Source organism: Platichthys flesus, chromosome 22, assembly GCF_949316205.1.
Source record: "Platichthys flesus chromosome 22, fPlaFle2.1, whole genome shotgun sequence".
Classification (NCBI taxonomy): domain Eukaryota; kingdom Metazoa; phylum Chordata; class Actinopteri; order Pleuronectiformes; family Pleuronectidae; genus Platichthys; species Platichthys flesus.
In genome coordinates, this window is record NC_084966.1 from 12,340,542 (window position 1) to 12,345,541 (window position 5,000).

The window sequence follows — 5,000 nt, forward strand, 5'->3', positions numbered from 1 at the left end:
CTGGTTAGTACTTGGATGGGAGGCTGCCTGGGAGGCTGCCTGGGAATACCAGGTGCTGTAAGCTTTTTTCTTCTTTTACCTGACGTATTTACATGTATAAATAAGGTTCAGAGGGTGTACTCAATCGCTTACGGCCACACCAACCTGAATACGCCCGATCTCGTCTGATCTCGGAAGCTAAGCAGGGTCGGGCCTAGTTAGTACTTGGATGGGAGACTGCCTGGGAAAACCAGGTGCTGTAAGCTTTTTTCCACTTTTACCTGACGTATTTACAAGTATAAATAAGGTTCAGAGGATGGACTCATTCGCTTACAGCCACACCAACCTGAATTCGTCTGATCTCGGAAGCTAAGCAGGGTCGGGCCTGGTTAGTACTTGGATGGGAGACTGCCTGGGAATACCAGGTGCTCTAAGCTTGTTTCCACTCTTAACTGACGTATTTACATGTATAAATAAGGTTCAGAGGGTGGATTCGTTCGCTTACAGCCACACCAACCTGAATACGCCTGATCTCGTCTGATCTCGGAAGCTAAGCAGGGTCGGGCCTGGTTAGTACTTGGATGGGAGACTGCCTTGGAATACCAGGTGCTGTAAGTTTTTTTCTTCTTTTGCCTGACGCATTTACATGTATAAATAAGAGTCAGAGGGTGGACTCATTCGCTTACGGCCACACCAACCTGAATATGCCCGATCTCGTCTGATCTCGGAAGCTAAGCAGGGTCGAGCCTAGTTAGTACTTGGATGGGAGACTGGCTGGGAAAACCAGGTGCTGTAAGCTTTTTTCCACTTTTACCTGACGTATTTACAAGTATAAATAAGGTTCAGAGGATGCACTCATTCGCTTACAGCCACACCAACCTGAATTCGTCTGATCTCGGAAGCTAAGCAGGGTTGGGCCTGGTTAGTACTTGGATGGGAGACTGCCTTGGAATACCAGGTGCTGTAAGCTTTTTTCTTCTTTTACCTGACGTATTTACATGTATAAATAAGGGTCAGAGGGTAGACTCATTCGCTTACTGCCACACCAACCTGAATACGCCCGATCTCGTCTGATCTCGGAAGCTAAGCAGGGTCGGGCCTGGTTAGTACTCTGATGGGAGACTGCCTGGGAATACCAGGTGCTGTAAGCTTTTTTCTTCTTTTACCTGACGTATTTACATGTATAAATAAGGTTCAGAGGGTGGACTCAATTGCTTACGGCCACACCAACCTGAATACGCCTGATCTTGTCTGATCTCGGAAGCTAAGCAGGGTCCAGCCTGGTTAGTACTTGGATGGGAGACTGCCTGGGAAAACCAGGTGCTGTAAGCTTTTTTCCACTTTTACCTGACGTATATACATGTATAAATAAGGTTCAGAGGGTGGACTCATTCGCTTACAGCCACACAAACCTGAATACGCCTGATCTCGTCTGATCTCGGAAGCTAAGCAGGGTCGGGCCTGGTTAGTACTTGGATGGGAGATTGCCTGGGAATACACGGGGAGAGAATAAAGGACAGCGGTCTGGCATGTGAGTCTTGCTTTAGTTTGTGGTTTAAATATTTTCGTTCTTTTAGCTCTCATGACCACAGTAACTTCTGTTAATGTGAATGGTTTAAGGGTCAGAGGCAAACTGAGGTCACTTTTAAATATATATAGAAGTGACATCCTATGCATACAGGAGACAAATTGGGATCACGTACAAGTTATGGAGGTGAGGGAGGTGTGGGGGGGGGGGATTTATTATAATAACGGGGCTAAGAATGCAAGAGGGGTGGCTATAATGATTAAAAAACATAGGATAGATGAGATAAAAGAGATATATAAAGATAGGACAGGGAGGATAATAGTAATAGAGTTTAAGTATCAAAATGTGTTGTTTAGACTAATTAATATATATGTTCCGAATATAGAAATAGATAAAAGAATTATAATAGAGGAGCTGAAAGGGCTAGTGATTGGGAGATGTATAATAGTTGGGGACTTTAATATTAAATGTAGCAGGCTAGATATAGAGCAAGGTGTAGTGTTCAAATGGGAAAAATCGAGGGAGAGCTTGTTAGACATGATAAAGGACAAGAATTTAGTAGATGTGTGGAGATATGAGAATCCAGAGAGGAGGGAATTTACCAGGAGACAAATGAGGGATGGTGTATTGAAACAAAGCAGGATAGATTTGGTTTTAACACAGGGAGAGAATATAAAACATATAGACAGAATAAGACATGAAATAAATGCACTGAGTGACCATGAGGGGGTGAGATTCAGAATTAAAGTAGGGAGAGAGGAGATAGGGGGAGGGATGTGGATTTTGAATGCAGGTTATATTGAAGAGGGCGAATATAAACAACAGATTAGGGAGTTACTAGATATGGAGAATGAGAAAATTAAAGAATACGTTGCCAATAGGGCAGATACTCAGATTGGGGAGATATGGGAGAAGGTGAAGAATGAGATTAAATCAATAAGCATTTGGTACAGTAAGAAAAGAAAAGTGAAAATGATGAAGAAAGAGAAGGAGTTGAGGGAAAGACTGAGGGGGGAGCTGAGTAAAGCAGAGAATGAAGAAGGTTACAGCATGGAGAATTATATAGAGGCAAAGATGGAACTTCAGGGATATGAGGCAGAGAAATGTAGAGGAGCAATTTTACGGAGCAAGGCAAAATATGCGCTGGAGGGAGAAAGGTGCACAGAGTATTTTCTGGGACTAGAAAAAAGAAATAAAAGCAGGACATATATACACGAAATCAGGAATAAGGAGGGGGAGGTAGTAGCAGACTATGTGGCCATACTGGAGAGGGTGCAAGAGTTTTATGGGGAGTTATATCAGAGAGGTGGATTAGAGGAGGACAGTATAGTGGAGGTACTGGATAGTGTAGAAAGCAAGCTGAGTGGGGACGATAGTGAATGGTGTGACAGAGATATAAATAGGATGGAGGTGATAGAGGCGATAGAGGGCCTGAATAGTGGGAAGAGTCCTGGGAGTGATGGGATAGGGATTGAATTTTATAAAGTATATAAGGAGCAGATGGCATCTATTTTAGTAGAGGTATTCAGGGAGACTGAGAAAACAGGGATAGTGCAGGGTAGGATGGTAGAAGGTGTGATTACCTTAGTGTTTAAGAAGAAAGGAAGTAAACTAGACTTGCAGAAATATAGGCCTATAAGTCTGCTAAATGTAGATTACAAAATTTTGACCAAGGTGTTGGCTAACAGAATAAAAAGAGTGATAGGGGATATAATTAAAACATCACAAAGTTACAGTATACCAGGTAGGGATATAGCTGACACAATAGCGGATACAATAGAATTCATGAAGAGAGACGGGGCCGGGGGAATAGTGTTAGCTTTAGACTGGAATAAAGCGTTTGATAGGGTGGAGCATGAGTTTTTATATTTAGATTACTGGTGAGATTTGGATATGGAGAGAGATTAGTGGGGTGGGTGAGGAGGTTGTACGAGGGTGCAAGGAGCTGTGTCAAAGTAAATGGAGTGCTGACTGACAGATTTTGTCTAAGGAGATCGATAAGGCAGGGATGTCCACTATCGGCGGTGCTCTATGCCATTGCGGCTGAGCCCCTGGCCTTACTAATTAAAAAAGACGCAAGAGTTCGGGGCATACAACTACCATCTGGGAGCGTGCATACAATAAATCAATATGCAGACGACACAACAGTAACAGTGAGGGATGGGAACAGTGTGAAAAGGGTGCTAGAATTGGCAGAGATATATGGGAGAGCGTCGGGCGCTAGAATAAATAAAGAAAAATCAGAAATAATGTATATAGGCAACGTAGAGAGAGAGGGAGTAGGTTTAAGGGTGGAGGATAGGTATATTAAAGTGTTGGGCATATATTTAGGGGTTGAAACTAAAGAGGCAACTGAGGCAACATGGACAGGAGTTATCAACAAAATAAAAACTGTATGTGGGAGGTGTAAGGCAAGGAAGCTCAGGTTAAAGGGAAAGGTGACAGTGGTTAATAGTTTGCTACTGTCAGGCTATGTGTATGTGTTGTCTGTATTAGAAATGCCAATGTGGGTTAAAAATGACCTTAACAAAATTGTGTGTGATTTTAAATGGGAGGGGAAGGGGGTTAAGATTGCGCAGGGGACACTGGTGGGAAAAAGGTGTGAAGAAGGGCTGAATTTATTGGATATAGAAACAAAAAAGAGAGCAGTAAGGATTAAAACGGTGAAGAAATATATTGTGGGAAGATATAAATATGGGTGGAAGGATTTTATGGAGAAATATTTGAATGATGTGGGTGGCATAGGACAGTGTGTGTGGTACATGGGCCTAAAACAGTCAATGACGACAACTATACCAGAATTTTATAGAGAGGTCTTTGAAGCCTGGAGGAAATTCTTACATAAGATGTAATATGAATGTGAGAGGATACAACCGTTGGTAAAACTGCCCCTGTTTCTAAACAGAACAATTAAACACAATGGCAAAACATTGTATGAGCCCAAATTCATAGAAGGAGGGATTAGACAAATAAAGGACATAATTTATGAGATCATCCCAGGATTCTTAAGAAATAATTGCATATATGATCAGGTATGTGAGCTGGAGGGGATGGATAATAGAGAGAAAATAAATAAAATATATGAAAAGATTAAAACAAGTATACCCTTAGAGTGGGCCAAGATCATCAAAAGTGAATGTGTGGTGAAGGGAGAGACAAGCATGCCTGAGCTATATGTGATGGAGAATGAGAAAAAGATTAAAATGGGAGAAATGAGTGTGAAGAAAGTATACAGATGGTTGATAGGGGATGTGATGAAGGAGCCGGCAGCTGAGAAAGTGTGGAGCAGGGTGTTTGTGGGTATGAATGTAAAGAAAATATGGTCAAATATGGGGATAAGGTATAATAGTATAGAGTGTGAGAACAATGATTTCTTAATTAGACACAATAGGATTTATACAAACGTGGTACTAAATAAGATCAATAATGATGTAAATGCGATGTGTGATGTTTGCAAAAGTGGTCATGAGAGCTTTTTACATCATTTTTTGGA

General features: G+C 41.8%; 3 non-coding genes and 5 pseudogenes across 3 annotated transcripts; all 8 read left to right on the forward strand.

Annotated features, from left to right (window-relative positions):
- Positions 1-64, forward strand: part of LOC133941867 (5S ribosomal RNA) — a 131-nt pseudogene extending 67 nt beyond the window's left edge.
- Positions 65-126: 62 nt separating this feature from the next.
- On the forward strand, positions 127-245 carry LOC133946490 (5S ribosomal RNA). Its single transcript, XR_009918180.1, has one exon. It is a non-coding gene; the product is annotated as a 5S ribosomal RNA (ribosomal RNA).
- Positions 246-307: 62 nt separating this feature from the next.
- On the forward strand, positions 308-416 carry LOC133944130 (5S ribosomal RNA; annotated as a pseudogene).
- Positions 417-478: 62 nt separating this feature from the next.
- LOC133935305 (5S ribosomal RNA) lies at positions 479-597 on the forward strand. The gene has a single exon (XR_009913454.1). It is a non-coding gene; the product is annotated as a 5S ribosomal RNA (ribosomal RNA).
- A 62-nt stretch (positions 598-659) lies between these two features.
- Positions 660-778, forward strand: LOC133940185 (5S ribosomal RNA; annotated as a pseudogene).
- Positions 779-840: 62 nt separating this feature from the next.
- LOC133943788 (5S ribosomal RNA) lies at positions 841-949 on the forward strand (annotated as a pseudogene).
- Positions 950-1,011: 62 nt separating this feature from the next.
- Positions 1,012-1,130, forward strand: LOC133947385 (5S ribosomal RNA). The gene has a single exon (XR_009919038.1). It is a non-coding gene; the product is annotated as a 5S ribosomal RNA (ribosomal RNA).
- Positions 1,131-1,192: 62 nt separating this feature from the next.
- On the forward strand, positions 1,193-1,311 carry LOC133942116 (5S ribosomal RNA; annotated as a pseudogene).
- Positions 1,312-5,000: the final 3,689 nt, after the last annotated feature.